Here is a 21027-nt window from a genome sequence, read left to right as displayed (position 1 = left end):
ATGTTTATCTTGGACAAGTTTCAAAAGGTGATAGATCGTTCACACAGTCGCAGGATTGTTTTGTCAGCCCACGTATAAGTAAAATGGCATATTTCTCTTAGTAATGTAACCTGTTTGTGTTTCAGCCCTAAAGTATGTGTTTATTTAAGAAATGGAGGGAATAAAACATGATTAAATAATTAGAATAAAACAAATATTTAAAAAATGCAGACATAATCGGTGCACTTGGGACCGGTTTAAATGTGATAATCTCTAACAATCATTTATGGTGTGGCAAAATATGGAAAGAATACAACTATTTTTGCAAAAAGGAGAGAGAGTATAAAAAAAGTTGTTTCCTTAGCAACCAGCCGTTATTTGTCGTAGTTTACTTCCTGTGCTATGGTAACAAGAAATAAAACAGGATATGATGAGCTTGCATGTGTTTGGAAGATTTTAACAGTGTTGCAAGTCGTTGCACTGCATGGCAAGGAAATTGTACCATCCCATGTCTGCTGAGACACAATACAAGCTAAACTGTTCAGTTTTTATTGCCAGACAAATATTTAAACATGGTATCAAGTTGGACAGCATAATGTATTTGATTAGCCTACTTAGTCAACTAAAATGGCAAGCATATGTTGCATTAAATTTATGCAAGGACAGATGAGAAAACTGACACCTTTAGTGTTTAGAAAAAGGAAAGAACGGCTTGTTTCTTTGCACTTTCTCTGTAATTATTGTGAGATTTAACTGCTGCTGTGCATACTTTGTGCAGGAGTTTCACACATCCCCTTATTTACTGCCGCTAAAAGTTTATGGCACTAAGCTGTTCATGATTTGGCACCAGTTTGGCATTAAACGCCCGTGTTTCATGCTGGGGTGTAATTGGTATTTCTTTTCCAAGGTAGCTGTTGCCTGAGCCGATGAGGATTTTTCCAGAATAATTGGCAAATGTTGAGAGTGCATGTCACGTGAAGCTGAGAAGTGTGATATAATCACTGGCAGGCAGACACCAGCTGGCCTTCAGTAAGTATTAATGATTGACACAATGCTTGGGTGAACATAACTGGGTCATCCCACAGAACGGCTGACTTTTGAGTCCCTTATTAACATAATGTGTAAAAAATGAACAATGAATATCTGATGCAATGCTCTGTGTTAACTTTGTTCTAAACTAATCAACAAAAATCTCTATTTTTTTAATAATATGTTTTTGTCTTTCATCATGGGGATGTGGCCCCTGATTACGTGTCAACCCTGTTACCGTCTCTTTTTAAGGAAGTTGACAATTCTAAATAAAAAAAACTGTCAAAATGACATTATTTTCCTTTTAAGAAGTACGTTTCTCAGGGTTCACTGGCAAGTTTATCACTGGGTGTTCTTAAAATGTCAACCCTGTTACTATGATTTTGTATAGTAAACAACTGCTAACTGAATAGTGTATACTTGTAGAAACATCAGCATTAAATTAACTAAGCTTGTAGTTTCATAAACTTGAGAACAATGTTTGTGACATTCAACCCTGTTACTGTGGACCCTGTAATGATCATATTTAATGTATCATTTAATAATTTGATGTCATAATGACATTATCATTCTTTAGAGGAAGTGAACTTTTAAAGGATAAGTTAAAATCACCTTTTATTTTGATTGTTCCCTACTGACAAAATGTCAACCCTGTTACTATGATTTTGTATAGTAAACAACTGCTAACTGAATAGTGTATACTTGTAGAAACATCAGCATTAAATTAACTAAGCTTGTAGTTTCATCCTACAGAATGGCTGACTTTTGTGTCCCTCATTAAAGGCACAATATGTAAGATTTTTGGATTAAAATATCCAAAAACAACTAGAACAGTGTTATATATTTTGTTGACTTGTGTACTTACATGATCCCAGATGTTTCCAAGAATGTTTAAATCCAGAGAAATAAACTTTTAACCAGGATAAGGACCAGGCCCGTGCGCCGCCTATCAATGACATCATAGCCGCGTTACCCTCGATTTTAATTATTTTGTAATTAATGAGCAATTACCCTCACACACCAGCAGGTAATATATAGGTGCGTAGGAGAGAGGACCAAAAAATTCAAAAATCAAAAGAAAGTCCCGCACACAATTGGAGCATACAAAAATATCAAAAAAATTTATTTATCGCAATGTTTCGCTCCCATGACCTTCATCAGGCATATCCAGATGAACTATTCAAAGCACAAAAATATATAAAATCAACTCAACTCATGACCAATCACTGCAAAGAACCATCAGTTATCAATCACAATCAGTGACTTAATGCATAATTACATCTTCCTCATCAACAAACAGTTGGGCAACTAGGGAAGAACAAAAAAAACCTTGAATAATAATATATTTTTTTACTTTGTAGAAACCATGGAAACACCAAAGATGCTTTAATATATTGTATGCTTTATTAGACAAGGGAACAACTGTTTGGATGCATTTATAGACAGAAAACTAATTTTTGTTATATAGCTCAACACGTTGAGTCTTATTGTTTGAATCTCGTTTTCTTGATTATATTAATATGATATTCTACTATCATTCTAGATTACTGCAGTGTGCAACAAGTGTCTCATGGCAGCGGCCAAGCGAATGCACAGAGTAACGTTATAACATCATTTTCAACACACTCAATTGTATCTAATATGATAAACAGTGCTGCATTACCCCACATACGCTTGACCGGAAGAAGCGGAAGCGGCGACTGCGGCATAATAAAAGTTCTGCTGCTCTTGAGCCGTGTGTCACACTCATCTCTCATTAGCAATTGCCTCAGCGGCCTCATTGCAAAATCTTAAATCTTTTTTTTTATTTATATATATATATGTATATATGTTTTTGTCTTTCATCATGGGGATGTGGTCCTCTGATTACATGTCAACCCTGTTACCATCACTGTAAGGAAGTGGATAATTCTAAATCAAAAAACTGTCAAAATGACATTATTGTCCTTTCAAAGAAGTACATTTTTCATGGTTTAAGGGCAAGTTGAATTCTTCTCTTTTTTATGTTATCTTTTGTTATGTTTATCTCTGGGTGTTCTTAAAATGTCAACCCTGTTACTATGATTTTGTATAGTAAACTAACTGAATAGTGTATACTTTAGAAATTTCAGCATAATACTACTAAGCTTGTAGTTTCATAACCTTTTTAACATCAAAATTAAACTGTCGAATTTTCAACCCTGTTACTGTGAACCCTGTAACCATCATATTTTCCATTCTAAGGTAATGTATAATTTAATAATTTAATGTCATAATTGTAACACAATCCACCAGAGGCGAGCTTGAACAACCCAAGTGCAGTTTATTAATTCCCAACACTAACCAAATACAAAAGAAACAAAGACTTGGCTTGACGACTTGACTTTAAACAGGAACATAGCACTCACCAACTGTGGTTACAGGGAACAATACTAGACCAGGAACAAGGCAAACATGAGAGCTTAAATACATGAGGATTAATGACTAAACAAGACACACCTGTGCACAATCAAACCAATGACAACATAGGACAACACATGACAAGGGGAGCACATGGCAGGATCACATGACTAGAACATGATACAAACAAGGGAAGCACATGGCAAACAAGAAACATGACTATGACTATATACATGAAACTATAACCATGAAACAAAACTAGATGTGTAATGACATTATCATTCTTTAGAGGAAGTGAACTTTTTCAGGACAAGTTAAAATTCCTATTTGTTTTGATTGTTCCCTACCAACAAAATGTCAACCCTGTTACTATGATTTTGTATAGTAAACTACTGCTAACTGAATAATGTATACTTGTAGAAACATCAGCATTAAATTGACTAAGCTTGTAGTTTCATAAACTTGAGAGCAAGGTTTGTAACATCAGAAGTAAACTGTAGAACTTTCAACCCTGTTACCGTGAACCCTGTAAGTATCATATTTTAAAGTCTAAAACAGAAATTTATTTTATTTTATAATATCCCCACTCAAAGTCATATTACACAAATGTTTTGTATCAAGCACACTGTAGTACTGGAATATTAACCACAATCTCAGTAAAGTGTATATCTCAAAATCTGAATAAACTTGAGAAAAAAAAAAAAAAAAAAAAAAAAAAGTGAAAAATAGTCAGACAGCTGATGAAAGTCGAGAATTCAATGTAATGTGAAATCATCAGACAAGCCATCAGCTCCATAAAGTGCCAAGTTTCCATGCACAGTTTCTATTTTCACTCATTTGATAGGTAGTCTAGCAATAGGTAAATCAAAAGTAATCTGACCGACTTTACTTTGGCTCTACTCTACAGCAGAGAAAATTACTCTCATATGCCACAGAGCAACTGGTTGAAAAGTCCCGTCTACCGAAAGAAAATACTGAAGACAGAAATGTTACATTTTGCAGGATTTCAGAGGAAGATCAATAAGCCTGAAAGTGCATTTATTGCTGGATTACCGCCACAAAGTACCACAATCATCCACTCTACTGTGACACCGCCTTACTCTTTCTTGGCCATAAAATACTACCATAAATCCATTGATACAAAATCAGACATAATATTTGGGCAGACCACATATCCACACGGTTTCCATTATGAGGCCACCAAGCCACACATGGCATAGATCAGTAACACAAATTACTAGGAATACAGGTTTATTGGTGAAGCTTTGAACTTGGGGATTTTCTTCACCATGCACTTGCAATAGATCTCCAAGGCTCCTACATTTCAGGCAGGCAGTTTCCATTTGTGTACTCTGGAGTCTTCATTAAATCAGTTTATCAGCACGGAAATGACTGTGGTTGCATTGGAGGGAGTTTGGCGTGGGATAGACGGGCTATGTCATAATGGAGTAACAGGCTGAAGGAAAGCAGAACGGACAGGAAAACGACTGTACGGTAACCATGGAAACCTGCCACTGTTATCCGGTATCCATTCCATAATCCGAAACTTTTAAGCATTTAACACCTACCTGTAAAATAAACCCGTGAGTAATAGAGTGAGAAAGCTGTCAGCGCACTAAAGAATAAGATTTAAGTATAGTAAAACTTTTATTTCTAGCCAATACTCTGGCATGCCTCAGTATAAACTAGAATGAACGAAAGTGGTTTTATATGGAAACTGTGCAATTTAAGAATCACAGACTGTAGGACAGCAGGAAAATGTCCTGTGGATCGGTATCCTGGAGAAGCATTCATGCTCTTCTACTGTATCTGGCACTGCTCCATCATTGTGCTGCGACCAAAGGGAAATGTTTAAGCCATTACGTTGGTGATGGGTTAATGTTTGTTCTTCTCCAAAATCCTCTTTGTGTTAAAATCATTTCTACAATAAAATGGAATGGTTTATATTTGAAGAGTGTAGTGGAAATCTTTATGCTGATAAGGCTCTTAAAGATTTTGGCTCCTAATATTATAGTGGTTAAGTAATCATTAAATATCAGGCTGGGGATTCAGTGGATTGTTTGTGAATACTGTTGTTGTTATAAAACTGGCCCATTAAATATGGCATTACTGTGGAAACGGCTTGTAAATCTATGTCATGAAATAGAGGACTCTATGGGGAACAGGAATGAGAAACACATTAGATTTGGGACTCTAAATCACTGCAAATCTGTCTATTCTGTCATTATGCCTTATAGAGAATCCTGTGTAAGTCATCTAAAGTGTCTCTGATTATTAAAACAAACCCATGTCTATAACACTAATTGTTCCTTGCTGATTGGGTCTGAAAGTCCACATTCAGCAACAGCCCAATGTTCTTCCTCGTTTCACTGTTTGAATCTCTGCGTTTATTATCTGAGACAGTGATAGCTGCAGGTCGGAGTAATGGACGTGCCGAATGGGGTGTTCCGAAAGGGACAGAATGCGACAACAGAAACTAACCCTGAAAGGCCCCGATATACTCATGGTGAAGTTCTTTTTCATTCTTTGTTTAGGGGTAAAATGAAGTTCGAAATACGTGAGCAGCGATATACTGTTATCGAACATCTGATGCCGCCCACACTGCTGAGAGTGATGTTTAGATGAATATGTAAATAAGTGACACATGCTTTCCTCTCAGTAACAAAGTAAACACAACAGAACTGAGAAAACAGCAAGCATCTGATCATAACAACATGGGTATGTTAGCACAAGCTCTGCAAATTAGCACTTCAGTAAAGTCACGTCAAGTTTATTTAAATGGCATTTTATTCAATAGATTGCTTAAAAGCAAGCAGCTTTACAGTATCAAACATGAAAAACAGTGTCAGTGCCTCATTTCATCGGAAGTACAATTTCATTTTATACTATAAAGCGGCTATCCTCGACGAACTCAACAGATGAAATGAGTCAGAGAAGAGTTCTGCGTGAAAGAAGGCGGAGCCTCAGCACACACCTTTTATTACGTTATCAACAAGGGACCAATGGTAGTTCGAAGGTATTTTGCGAACTTTTCCTGAGAGTTGTTTCAAACTCCCAAAACTGCTTGTGCAGTAGTAGTGTGCATTTTCTGTGACATTGTTACATCGTTAGGCCAGTAGGTGGAGACAAGTGACTGTTATGAACAGATTAAAAAACACAGATTGCATACTACTATATAGTACTGACGGTTCTTAGCAGCCGGGAATTACTTATTCAAAATAACTATCTTCTCAAGAGAGTATGTGATTTTGCATGTGGTCAGTATATTTATGAGTGAGTCATTGAATCATTAACTCAACCAATTTGCTTACAAACAATGATTCATTCAGGAATGAAACACCAGTACTGTGTGTTGCTCTGAGACGGAAAGATTAATTCTGCTTTGGCTTTGTTTGGAACTGTTTTCACTGGCAGAGCAACTCTGTCTAAATTGTAAGTTACTAAATATTAACTCTTGTTTATTAAACTGTTGCATAAAAGAAATGATCAAACTTGTAATTGTTCTGTTGATATCAGCACGACTGATTTTCAGAACAGTATGATTGTGAGAGCAATATTGCTTAAATATATTAATATTATAAAAATGTCCAAACAAAACTACACAGGGCCTGACTTAAAACAAAATTATTGATAGTAGCTATTCTTTTTGATATTTAGCCAGTTACAAAATGTTTATTCACTTGCAATTTTCACAGGTAGATGTATTACTTATCCTTATTTGTACCTGATTTTTGCAGTTTAAAGCTTTGATATGTATGCACTACTAGTAATATATCACCTACTTTGCCATTTTTTTGTAAATTAATATGGTTTGTGCATTTTTAATATCTTTGCAAATGTGATGGATCCACTTTTTGAAAAAAGTTGACATTTTGAAAAACACTTTTACCACAGGGTGGGTTACTTTCCACAACCAGTGTTTCTGACTCATTGTAGAGCTGAATGGACTGACTGAGCCCTGATTGGGCACAGTTCTCTCTGCAATTTGAATCAATCAAGTGTGGTTTAATTTCCGTTCCACAGGTTTGGGCATCTTCTGATCTGGTTCTTTGTTGGCTGCCATTTTAGTTGCTAATCAAGCGCTAATCACATGTTAGCATACTAACAGATCAGGAGAGCTTTTCTCAGGTCAACATTTTGAGGTCCCATTTGTCTTTTAAAATTAGAATCAATGTTAAACAGAGACCTCACTTTTCTTAGTGGCCCCTAGTTATTATTAGCCTAATCTTTCTCCAGGAGAAAATAAGAGGGGGTTTATTTGACATTGTATCAAAGTAAAAAAAAAAATATATGAAGAAATATTCTGGAATGCTGAATGTCTGAGAACCTTCTATCTCTATGGAAACCGTTGCTCAACACAAACAAATGCTGATTCGCTCTCCAGACGTGAAAAGAAAAGAAATGTTTTCCCAAAGGAAAGAGTTGGACCAAAGGGTTCCTCTGGTGGGTTTATGTGGGAACTCTTTCAGACCACTGAAGAATTTAGCCAAGTCAAAGAATAGCAGAGCAGCTGCTTTATCTATCGCAGGACATTGGGCATATTCCAGTCTGCCTGTCAGCCCTTTTTTAGAGCATTTATCAATGTATTTACTGCTTCTACAAAACTTGACAGAGAAAAAACTAATAAAAGACTAATATTAGAGTCTCATTGACATTTTTGACCTTTTTATGGCAAGGAAAGGTTAATTTAGGTTGTAAAAAAATCCTAATAATGCTTATATTAATAATTAATGATATTTGTAAAATAATATTTTGAAACCGTATGAAACAAACATGAATACAAAGAGTACATTTTAAAAAAATTGGATTTGGATGGTGTTTTAATCTTGATTTTTAAAAGATTTTTCCTTTTTATTATGGGCAGTCTTATGTGTTACGTCAAAACCTGGAAGACTAATTCGCCGCTGATTCCATTGAGATTTTCCCATAGGGTTTTATAATGTGTTTTTTCAATTTATGAGGTCTGTGGTAAACATAACTTGACGATACTTTGGCGTTTTGTTCTACAATTTACACTGCACACACTCACACCCTAAATGTTCTTATCTAGTTAATTATTAGAAACATTAATATTAAACTATTTTAACGATCTAAGCGCATGGTCTGAAGCGCATGGTGCAGGTGCAGGTCCGATTTCTTTTTTGCTAGTTTAACAACGGAAAAAGTGTTCAGGAGCATGATCCAAAATGGTTGTATCTAGTCTCTTAATGAGTCATGGGTGTGTTTTGGGTGTAATGTGCAGTAAACCAAATCCGAGTGTCATCTCCCATTCCCTTTAAAAGCCAGGTGCGCTTGCACCATGGCGGATTGCTATTTACATGGCGGAATTTGCAAGTGGAAAAACTGAACACTTCTCCAAGTCTTTTTATTTTTAATATTTTAAAATGTTTGTGTGCTGCTGCGTGTCCCTGTGTGTGTAACAAGCAGAGTGTATGCACGTTGTGCACCCACCTATAGGCGCATATTACTAACGCGACCTTTAAATAACAAAAAAAAATAATGCGCCATTGACTTTAGACCAGGTTTTTAGTGGTCAATGGCGCAGTCGTTTTCAGTTGCCTCAAAATAGCAACACGCCAACAATGCACCTGAACACACCTCGTTTTCAGACCAGCACGCCCATGGGCGAACAGATGGGCACGAGTGCATTTGCTATTTAAACAACAATAACTGCATTGGGCTGAAACTAGCAAAAAAACACTTGCGTAGCACCTGCCGTCACATTGCGGCGGGTGTACGATAGGGCCCTTTGTTTTATAAAATAATCCTAACACGTTCAAAATCCGCATTTTGCAATATGGGTGTGTGTAATTTATGCTGTTGAGCAAAACTTTCAAGTATCGTCAAGTTATGTTTACCACAGACCTTATTTTACTCATAAATTGAAAAAAGCCATTATAAAAATCCATAGGAATATCTTGAGGAAATCAGAGGCGGGTTTTGATGTCATCTCTCCAGCTCTCTATACTGTTGCTATAGAATTATGAATATTTTTTTAGGGTGTTGCTATTCATTTGCTGAAGTTTTTAATAGAAGTCTATGGGACTGTACACTTTAAAAAATGCTGCGTTGAAAATGGACAAACCCAGCAATTGGGTTGTTTTAACCCAGCGGTTGGGTTAAATGTTTGCCCAACATGCTGGGTAGTTTTCCAGTCTGCCTGTCAGTCCTTTCTTATAGTATTTATCAATGTATTTACTGCTTCTACAAAACTTGACAGAGAAAAAAACTAATAAAAGACTAATATTAGAGTCTCATTGACATTTTTGACCTTTTTATGGCAAGGCAAGGTTAGTTAAGTTGGAAAAAAACCTAATGATACTTATATTAATAATTAATGATAATGATATTTGATATCCGTTTTAACCCAGCGGTTGGGTTAAATGTTTGCCCAACGTGCTGGGCAGTTTTATTTAACCCAACTATTGTTTAAAACTGACTGTATGGCTGGCTTAAAATGAACCCAAAATAGGTTGGAAATTAAAAATCAGACACATAATTACTAGAGACACAATAATAATCAAAAGGTGAACATTTATTAATAAGCAATTTAATAAATGTTTGTTATTTAGTTATTATTCATTAAACTTAATAAATGTTCATTTATTATACATATTAATAAATGTTCATTTCCAACATTCTTTGGGTTCATTTTAAGCAAGCAATACAGTAATTTTTAAACAATAGTTGAGTTAAATAAAACTAAACCAACCCAGTTGCTGGGTTTGTCCATATTTAACCCAACTTGGGTTGTTTTTAACCCAGCATTTTTTAGAGTGTAGGGTAAGCAGTGTTGTATTAACAGGGTGTTGCCTCTTTGGCTGCTGTACACTTATTGGTTTTGGACTTGATGAAGAGTGCTGGTTTGGCATAGATCATGTCTTCCCATGATTTTGAGGTTATTCTACAAAGAAGTCTTAAAAGAAAAATGTCCGTGAACTCCTGTTTGTCACTTTATTACGTCTAAATCAGTGTGTCAACCATTTCAGTGCAGAACTGAGGAACAGATGAGGAACATCAAACTGAAAGACTACAGGAATGGAAAAGAGTCTGGGTTGGATTAATGGTGGGAATGCAGCCCAGTTTAGATGCTGAAATGGAGAGGCAAACACATAACAGGAAGTTCGGTGACAAAAGAAAGGAAAGACTGAGGGAGAACTGAGGAAGGGCCAGAATTGTCACATAATCAGTTTAACAGCTTTTTCTCATTTGTTCAATGAAAGAAGGAAGTTACATATACCGACTGGTTGTCTTCAACTGGATTGTTTTAATGTAGTATAGCATAGCTGTTCATCTTTGCAATGATTAAGTTGCCTTCATAGTCTTTGACGTGCTGTTTTCAGAATGTCATCCAGTTTTGTGTATACTCTGTCTTTAGCCTGTCCAACCATCTACTACAAGCTTTGCAAAGTCATGCAAATGCTGTCAGTTGTTGTAGGTTTTGTGCAAGTATGCTTCAATGGACCTTGAATGCCAGCCATAGTCAGCAACCTTGTGTGCCTTAAAAATGGTTTGTGTTTCATAATGCGGGACGTATAATTGATTCAGCACAGCACATTCCATGAATATGGTACACTTAGATGTCCCATGACTTCTTTTAAAGCATTAAAGCATTAAATTCTTCACAAAGAATGTAACTTTCCTTAAAATTGTGTCACTCAGGAAGTAAGACATTTGACCCTTTATTTTGCACCCTTATTTATTTTTGGAATATTGCAATATTTCATGTAAATGATTTATCCATGCACATTTTTTTTTAAATCCATGTGCCCTCATAATCTTTCATCAAAATATCTTCTTCCTCCCTCTTGCAACATCTCTTCAAACCACAACCATCCAATGATCCAATCAAGTGCAAAACATTTTTTCTCGTTCAAAAAGTCGTTCCACTCAGATATACGTCACAATAGGGAAGAAAAGACTATCACAACTTCAGCTTCATGCCGACTTTAATTTGCACCTTATTTGTGGAAAATGCCACACATGTTCAGCTCAAAGCAAGACTCTGAAGTCTCATCATTGTAAACGAAGGGCCCCCCAGACCAAATCGAAAGATCAAACCAAAAAGAGAAAATCCACTTTAAGAGATGTCAGACATGATATTAGTTTGGGATTAGGCTTTTTTAAATTATTATTATAGTGTGTTCTCATGTTTCCATTTTTCCACCCGGTGTCCTCAGTGAATGACTTTTTTTTAAAGTCTGACTTCCTAAGTTTGACAATAGTCAAACAGTTCCAGCTTGAGAAATGAAAAGACAAAGAGATCAGCATATGGAGGAGTCTTATATGTTTGGCTTAACTGCACAAAACTGTTCAGCATTACCGTTAGATCTCGGAGTATGGTCATCTACAGTATGTGATTTTTCCATGAAACAGATCCATTAGATCAGCGATTCCAAACTAGGGATATTTGTTCCTCAGGGAGTACTTGTACATATTTTTATTTTGCTTTGTTTAACCTAAAGTAAAAATTCTAATAAAAATAGTACTTTAAAAGGTACAATATGTGAGATTTTTTTCATTAAAATATGCAAAAACCTTACTAGGGCTGGGAAAATAAATCTCGATTCGCGATACAATGATTCTGGATCGATTCTGATATTTTCCAAATGTATCGTGATTCTCTCTCGAATCGATTCTGAGCTTAGTTTTTAACAGCAGATGGCACTACATGCTTTAGAAACAGCCGTACTCTGCTTGCTTCTAATTCCTTACACACACCACTTAAAACTAAAATAATCATTCATAAAGTTCGAAAAGGTAGAAGCGAATTACAAGTGTGTTCGCAGTGGGCTGTGTTTATATTAATCTCACGTCATAAAAGCATTCTGAGCCGAGATGCAAGTATATTTAACCACTTACATGACTCTGAATGTACGAGCAGTCTCCAGCACTCTTCTTCATGAACATTTGAGTGTGCGGTTAAAAACTAGCCTAGAGCGCCATCTGCTGTTAAAAACTAAGCTCAGAACTGATTCGAGAGAGAATCACGATACATTCAGAAAATTTCAGAATCTATCCAGAATCATTGTATCGCGAATTGATGTATTGTCCCAGCTCTAGTAAGTACATTATCTCAAATGTTTATAAGAATGTTTAAATCCAGAGAAATTTGTAATTTTAACCAGTGAAATGGCCCGTGTCTTTGTGTCACCTGTCAATGGCGTAATATCCCCCCTACCCTCAGCTGTCAGTAGAAACTATGGGAACACAGTGCGCTTCCTAAAAAAGGGGGTAAATAGTTGTAGCATCAAAGCTGACGATCTCTGGTAGCTTCTAGCACAGGGGTATCCAAACTCATCCTGGAGGGCCACTGTCCTGCAGAGTTTAGCTCCAACTTGCCTCAACACACCTGACTGGAAGTTTCTAGTATGCCTCAAGGCCCAGGCACACTTCATTTTCTGCGTTTTGCTCTGCCTCGCGCATAGTTGAGTGCACAAGCCTTTTAAAGTATACTCCTTTGGCCATGAGAGTGGAAAGACGCGTTTGGTGTGTGCACACTATAGCCCAAAGTATACTTCGGCCGTCCACATCCGTGCACCGTCCGTAATTTTCGTCATCAATAGGGTCAGCGGACGTCCGCACACCCCGTTTGCGTGCAGCCCAATTTTTGAGACCGCGTGAATGGTCCGTGCACAACAGAAAAACAGCAGTCCACAGGATAGCGCGCACGCTCTGAACGCGATTTTTCTACGCTCGCGGCCAAAGAAGTATACTTTAGAAGGCTTGCACGCTCAACTGTGTGCAAGACGAAGCAGAATGCAGAAAATGAAGTATACCTGGGCCTTATTTAGTAGTTTTTGTTTTCAACGGGGTGTGCGGACATCCGCTGACCCTCCTAATGATGAAAATTATGTCATATGGGCGGACGCGGATGGCCGAAGTATATTTTGTGACCTTGATTAGCTGGTTCAGGTGTGTTTAATTGGGGTTGGAGCTAAACTCTGCAGGACAGTGAGCAGGATTGGACACCCCTGGTCTAGCAAGCCTTAGTTGTTAGTTTTGCACATTTGTGATGGACCACAATTATTTATTATCGTTTACTGCAGGTTCTGTCACCAAAGATAACCCCATAAAGTGAAAACAGCTGTGGAGGTGAACATGACTGCTCCCATGATTCCACCCTCCGTCACTGCGACATCAAGCTATGTCTTTGTTATTGTTTTAAATAAGCGTCCTCTTACATACTTTGCCTTTAAACGATTAAAATAAATATAACTTTTAAAAAAAGTAATAATTTTGATAAATGTTAAAGAAACAAAAACAAGTCAACTGGTCATTATCGCAAAGTAGACCCTGACAGGATGATCAGGATCCTGACGTGCACAAAGTGGTGATGAAAAAATTTGGTTGTGCTCACAGAGCCCTGAACAAAGAGAGCAATGAGTCAGACTCACAAACATGCAAACCCTCTGGCCTTCAGTCCTTATTGCTGCAGGGTGCCATCTTCTCAGATCTCTCTTTTATATTCGCCAGTTTGATATGTCTGCCAGCTCACCTTTGCAGCTCAATCACAATTGTGGGACGATGACGGCGGAAATGTGAGATATGGGTTCAGTGTTTAGGTAATGCTTAATGTATCAAGGCCATTTGACTTGCATTCAGCTCTCTTTCTTCATTGCTGACATTGTGAAAATCAGGGCTTATGGTGCTAAATATCAGTAATGTGTTTTTCCCTACAGGCTGGAATGAGACGAATACAAAAAGAAGGGAATTTCCTATGATGCACCAAGCATTCAAATCCCAAAAACACATGTGGCATCAAGGCTGCGCTTGCAGATTAAGAAAGAAATTTGGACTTATAAACATGAAATGTTTTCAGGCCAGTGTGGATGCACATCTGTGTATCATTACGAGAGGAAAGAAAAGAAAACACAATTAGCAACGAAAGAGACTATTTAATAATATACAATAAAAGATTGTTTTAGGCAGCTCAGTGCTGAAGGCTTTGACATGTGTGACAGTGATGGATAGAGATATCATTGACATTGCATTGATTTTGCAGTCAAAGTCGTTGAAGGATTTTATTTGTTGAATTACAGATGCATGTCAAGTAAAGTGCTACTTCATAAGGAGCCGGTAATGTTTTATTAAAAGCAGACATTGCGTTCACCCTACGCTTCACATTTAACAATTTAATTAACTGGGATAAACACATGCAGTTAGTTAATGTGCAAATTCTACGGGAGCCAAACGATGACTTCATTCAAGATAGAAAGCATCCTTTTAGCAAAAAGGCTGATAAGGCATAAAGGCTACAATACATTTTGATTATTTTGGGGGGCATAAAATAAAAAATATCAGGCTGATACAACTATCCTGATATAATGAAGAAAGAAAGCCTAATTAAAAAGTTGAAAATCTTGAAAATGTGGTGCAACCAACAAAGTCATGTGGTACAACCAACATGCAAAATTTGAGTAAACAAAAACTTAAAACAGGAAATTTCATTATAGAAAAGGCCCCTGTAGACCCTCATGACTGTGTCAAGGTAAGTTCAAGTTGTAAATGTCATGTGGTGCAACCCTTCAAAAAGCGTAATGACTGCAATTTTCTTGGCCGATTCCCGATTTTGTGTTAGTATGATCTGCTGATACCGATTTTTGCCGATTCCAGTTTTCTTTCTAAGAACTACAATTGACAGCATATACAAACAAAAATCTACTTTTCTTCAACGCAAAGTTTTATTTTCATAAAAAAACACAAGTAAAAAGTCAGTAAAAAAAATAAGAACAAATACACAAATTAGGGTCACCAATCTGGGCCGATCATGAGGAAAATCAGCCGATTCTGATCCCTGGCTGGTCGATCGGTGCATCTCTAATTATGAGTATAAAATACATTATATTTATACATTGAAAATATACAATAAAATACATATAGCCACGTTTCCACTGCAGGAATTTTCCCCGGGAACTAGGGACTTTGGGATGGTACTTGGTGTTCCTTTGACCACAGGAACCAGGGTCTAAATGAAAATTTCCCCCTCAGAAAGTCCCTGCTCACGAGGTATTACTTTTTCAAAGGTGAGACTTGGGCGCTGAACATGCTGGGCACTGCCACCACCATGTTTCACTGCATGCACCATGCATTTTTCTTTGTATTCCTCACCTTTGCGACGCCATACAGTTTTGAAGTCATCAGTTCCAAAAACATTTATCTTGGTCCCATCACTCCAGAGTCCCAGTAGTCTTCATCTTTGTCAGCATGGGCCCTGGCAAACTCTAGGCGGGCTTTTTTGTGCCTGGGCTTTAGGAAAGGCTTCTTTCGTGGACGGCACCCATGCATGCCATTCCTCTGCAGTGTACTCCGTATTGTGTCACCCCAGTTTGGCTTTCTACTTCTTTAGATAACTGCAGTGAACTTGCATGCCGATTTTCTTCAACCCTTCTCATCAGAAGACGCTCCTGTCAAGGTGTTAACTTCCGTGGACGACCTGGACGTCTCTGTGAGATGGTTGCAGTTCCATCTTTTTTAAATTTTTGTACCACTTTTGCTACAGTATTCTGACTGATAAGTAAAGCTTTGCTGATCTTCTTGTAGCCTTCACCTTTCTGGTGTAAAGAAATCATTTTCTTTCTCAGGTCTTTTGACATTTCTCTTCCATGTGGTGCCATTGCTGACAGCATGAAATGGGAAGGGGTTTTAATACCCTTTTATAGTCATCTGTCTGCTGGACACCTTTGTAATGAATAATTAGACTCCCCTGTGGTTGAATTCTTGTTAAATTAGACATTTGTAGTCTAAAATTTAGCTTTGCTCCAGAGACTTTCAGTGGGGTGTACTCATTTTTGCATCACCCTAATTTGAGTAAAACTGAAAATTTTGTTCTCTTAGTTATATTATTAACCTTACTTTCATGTTACTGATACTTAGGCTTGTCAACATTTTGGAAATTGTTTTTGTGTTCATTGAGATATTGTTTAAAATGGTACTTTTCAAAGGGGGTGTACTCATTTACGCTGAGCACTGTATGTCAATGTTTTATGTTGTATGGTCTGGATAAAGTGTGACTGTATGGTGGATTGTTGTGTGTTGACCTGCTCTCTCGATTGCCCAAGACAAATTTCTCCTAAGGGAGACAATAAAGGATAAAACTAACAAACTAATTAACTAAAAGCAACTTGTCTGAAAAAAAAAACCCTGGTATAATGAGAATCATATCTTATCATTCTATTGAGTCTAACTTCACTAAACGCTTTAGCAGGAATCTGTGAAATAATTCAATTCAATGGAGACGACCTCAGTTAACCCTGAGATGACGTAATAGGTACTTTTGATAGTGATTTTGGTCCTAGATGTAATTTGGTGACCTATTCAAAGTCCACATACCACAGTCCTTTTATTTAGGTGAAAACCATTTGGTGGATGAATCTATGGGCTTTTCACTGTATAGGAAAATCTCTGTTTCAGAAATAACACTAAGCAAACACTCATTCAGAGCATGATGAAAGATAATATTAAGAATAGGTGCAAATTTTTCCACTTTTTTGTTTCCACCCATTTATGCCCAGTGCCGCCCATGAGTCTGGCCTTTATTCCTGGGCAATGTGATGATGAACTATGTAAACCTTCTTGACAACAGCCAAACTGTTCCAAGTTGAGAAATGAAATGTGCAGCAGACATTAGCCATCTGGTGGATGAATTTATACTTTTCCCCACAGAACTAGAAGAGGAAATTAAAAGCATTAAGCAAATGTTTATTTAAAAGTACATTCAAAAATATACATGTTAATTGAAAGCATTTATTCTGCACCCCAAAGTGTTTACTAGTTTTACCCCAAAGAAATGAGTAGTATTTTTACAAATATGTCTAAATGATGCTCTATCTAAGATTGCATTGCCAATTTGGCTGTTTTTATTTTCACTGCACAGAGGCTTTTTTTTTTTTTTTTTTTTTTTGAATAGTTTGTTTCCAGTCATGGAGTTGAGTGAGTTTGAAGCATTTGGGAATGGACCGGAAGTGTATCCCGGTAACCAAATTGCTCCCTTGTGTAGGGCAGGAGCCACTGTCCAGAACTGCAGTAGGACCTTACCAAATTTGGAAGATGAAGAAATTATAGCCTATAGGAATGCTCAAAACAGTATGACATAATCTGCTGAAAGGCTACAGTTTGCAAAGGAAGTTTCGACAGAAAAAATGTTTAAAGGAATGTACGATACTACAGTGTTTTGATTAGCACAGTGGTTGAGAGACCTCAGCCTGGGGTGATTTTTAGCATCTTTACATGATGGATGCAATGCAGCTTTACCAGTTCTCAAGGTGCAGGCAGAAACTGTAATGGCTGCTTTACTCCAGTTATGTTTCACAATGATGTCAGGGTGAAACTTCACAGCAACCGACTCTCAGTCAAATACCATGTGTGTACAATTATTACTCTTCCTGTGGTTATATACAATGGCCCCAAAAATATCCGGACAATTATGTCACACTTAAAAATGAATGAATTTAATGGCATTAGACAACAACATTGGCAAACTGGCAGAATATCAAGTGGCATTTGCAAACAAATGATGTTAAAGGGGACTTTTTCCGTGTTTAAGTGCTATAATCGGGTCCTTGGTGCATCTACCAAACAGGAAAACGTGAAAAAGGACAACCCAGTAACTTTGTTTTAATAAAAGCCTTTCTCTGCAAGGCTGCTCCCCTAATGATGTAGGAAGGGAATCTTATTTTAATATTACCGCCCCTTAATCTGCATGTTTCTACCCACGGTGCCGCCATTTTGTTTTTGCAAGCGACAACGGTGTACCAGTTCTAACACCATGGCAAAAGTTCAAGCAAAGCATGCTAACTGTTCTGTCGTTGGCTGTACAGATGAGCACTGAACACTATTTAGAGTTCAAGCCTCAGAGAAGACAAAAAAGCAGTGGATTTATTTTATTTTCAATAGAAATCCCTCAGGGCTGCTTTAGAGAAGAGGAAGAGTTGTTGTAGTAGAGTGTTGTTGCCATGCCGTCATTTTACGCCGGACTGCTTCACAAACGAGAGTCAATTCAGAGCTGGATTTGCACAAAAGATTAACATGATGGCACATGCTAGTCGATGAGTTGAATCAACTCCACAGCAACTACATAAATTTATCCACGTCCAGTTTCATTCTAAAAGTTGTAACTTCTTCCTGAGTCTCTCCATCAGTGTCCGACTCCGGTTTGAACAATGTAAGGCTGAACACCGTTACTGACAATCCTCATTTTGGCTGCGTGAGATTCTCCAGCTTTGTTGTTGTTGAGCAACCGAAGCACGAGCTGTTAAAGCTCCACCCTCTTCTGGAAAGGGGGCCGGGAGAAGCAGCTCATTTGCATTTTAAGGGACACACACAAATATGGCGTGTTTTTTCTCACACCCAAATAGGGGCAAATTTGACAAGCTATAATAAATGATCTGTGGGGTATTTTGAGCTGAAACTTCAGACACACACAGGTAACCTTGAACATGATCCACTAATGTTTGAGAGAATTCCATCATTATTGTCTTTAATTCCTTTTTTATACTCGTTTGTTACTGTCTGACATTACATTTCAAATGTCCTTTTGAAATGTCAAAAATCATAACACACCCACAATATTTCAACTAGATGACAGCATTCAGTCAGAGTTCAAAGCATTTACGTCAATGAATTGTATTGCATTTTGATGGGTAAGTCATTAGTAGCTTTAAAAGCTGTTTTATGGCATTGAATAATGAAGGTGCTGTTATCTGAAAACAAACACGCCACAGGCTCAATGAGAAGATTTAAAAGAGTGCGAGTTTGACAGTCACAGCTGTAAACATGTTGAATACAAATGTACAGTTATCACGGCATCATAAATCTTCTATTCTACAGCTTTGATTTGTTTGTAGAGGTTATCCGCTCTTCTGTTTTTATTAAAATTGTATTTACAAAGAGAGTGTCCTGTTAAAACATGATTTCTATAAGGAAATACACTTTACATTTGCTGTTGGGCGGCATCACCATGATAGTGCCTATCATCGCACTTTGGTCAGGCTGAATTGTGGGTTTTTGAAGCAAACAACCCACCCTGTCCCTTTGCTAAGACATCACAGGACACATTTCCAGCTGTTTCGAGCTAACAAGCATCTGACGAAAGATCCAGTAAAGCAATCTATCCGGTCAGACGGAAAATATTTAGATCTATGGTCTGAGGGTGATGTCATAGTTTGGGGACAATGGAAACCTCTTTGAAGATGTTTTAAAACACCATGTGCACCAATTAATAACATATCAATTCATACAGGTAATACCTGCAACTTCCAACATCTATATTGATGCAGTGATATTTCAGAACCACTGGAATGTTATATTGACCAATCACCATTCAGGTCCAGTCGCATTTACCATTGTTTGGTGAATTTTCGTGGGCAAAATCGTTATTTCACTAGGAATCCATTCGATAACAGAATTTGCGTGAGGTCAGATGATTTCCCCAGTCAGATTTCACAATAGGTTAACACACAAATTTGGCATCTTGACCAGGGGCGATTCAAGGATTTCAATAATGAGGGAACATGTAAGGAATAATCCATGGCTAGCTGTGCATTAAAAGATCTTAACATTGAGACATTAAATGTTAATCATTTAATGCACAGCTAGCCGTGGATTATCCTGCTTATACCATGGTCATTTGCCAGCATTGACAACTTAAAGCTGTTATTGATGTTTTATTTGACCTGAAGGGTTAATTTCATCAGTCAGTCAGCTAATATTCATTAATATCCATTAAGAATATAGACACACCTTATATTACTGTAATTGATTAGATTAGCAATATGTTTAAAGTCCTATATTAAATCATTTTTCTTTTTCGTATTTATTAAAAAACAGCACATGAATCTATTATTTTACCACTTTATAATTCAAAGTGACATCAAATACCTTTACTCTAAGGCTAATAAATGTCAATCAGCTGTTGGGTCATTATTTTAGTAAATCTAAATAACTCCACGTGATGTTTCTCTGTCTCTGTCATTTTTACTCTGATAAGCAGTTTAAATGCAGAGATGCAAACTTATCAGGAGTGATTTAAACATAATATTTTAAACACATTGTTTTTTAACTCTACAGTTGTGCAGTAAAATTAACTTTCAAGAAGATTTACATTTCTCATTTTCATACATGGAGATAATATGGAAACTGTGCCATGCCTTAGTGCAGTGTTTCCCAACTTTTTGTTGCCATGGCACAGTTTTGAAGTAAAAAAAATACCACTAAGCACTAAAATATAACAAAATTGCATATTGCTTTAAATTACATATTAAAAGTAGTACTCACAATTAAGGTAAAACTTGAGCTTAAGTAATGTAGGAACACAATAAGTTCATATAGCTATGATGTTTGTGATGATAAAACAACTAATTTACATATCATTGCTTTCAGGCGGAAACCTCACATTTTTTAAATAATTAAACACCGTGTTGTCAAAGTCGATACTGTGGCTTTATATATGTCAAACACGTGCATGTGTCATTATAATGTTAACATTTTATGAAAATCAAGCTCAAATTGAGTTAGCCTACAAGGTTTTTGACCGCATCTGCGTTTTCATCAACTTACAGGATATAAAGTTTATTGTAGTTATATGGGCTCTCAGTTTTTCTTGTTGTTGAATACATTTAGCCAAAATCTCATGATATAAAA

At 36.9% G+C, this 21027-nt stretch overlaps 1 long non-coding RNA gene across 1 annotated transcript in view; it reads left to right on the top strand.

The window, feature by feature from the left end:
- LOC127498467 (uncharacterized) overlaps window positions 1-21027 on the top strand; it is a 49129-nt gene that overhangs the window by 23431 nt on the left and 4671 nt on the right. Inside the window, exon 2 of the long non-coding RNA XR_007925895.1 lies at window positions 887-1008. This is a non-coding gene — a long non-coding RNA (uncharacterized LOC127498467). The remainder of the gene's footprint in view (window positions 1-886; window positions 1009-21027) is intronic.

This window comes from Ctenopharyngodon idella, chromosome 17, assembly GCF_019924925.1.
Source record: "Ctenopharyngodon idella isolate HZGC_01 chromosome 17, HZGC01, whole genome shotgun sequence".
Classification (NCBI taxonomy): Eukaryota; Metazoa; Chordata; class Actinopteri; order Cypriniformes; family Xenocyprididae; genus Ctenopharyngodon; species Ctenopharyngodon idella.
This window is presented reverse-complemented; position numbering and strand designations above follow the sequence as displayed.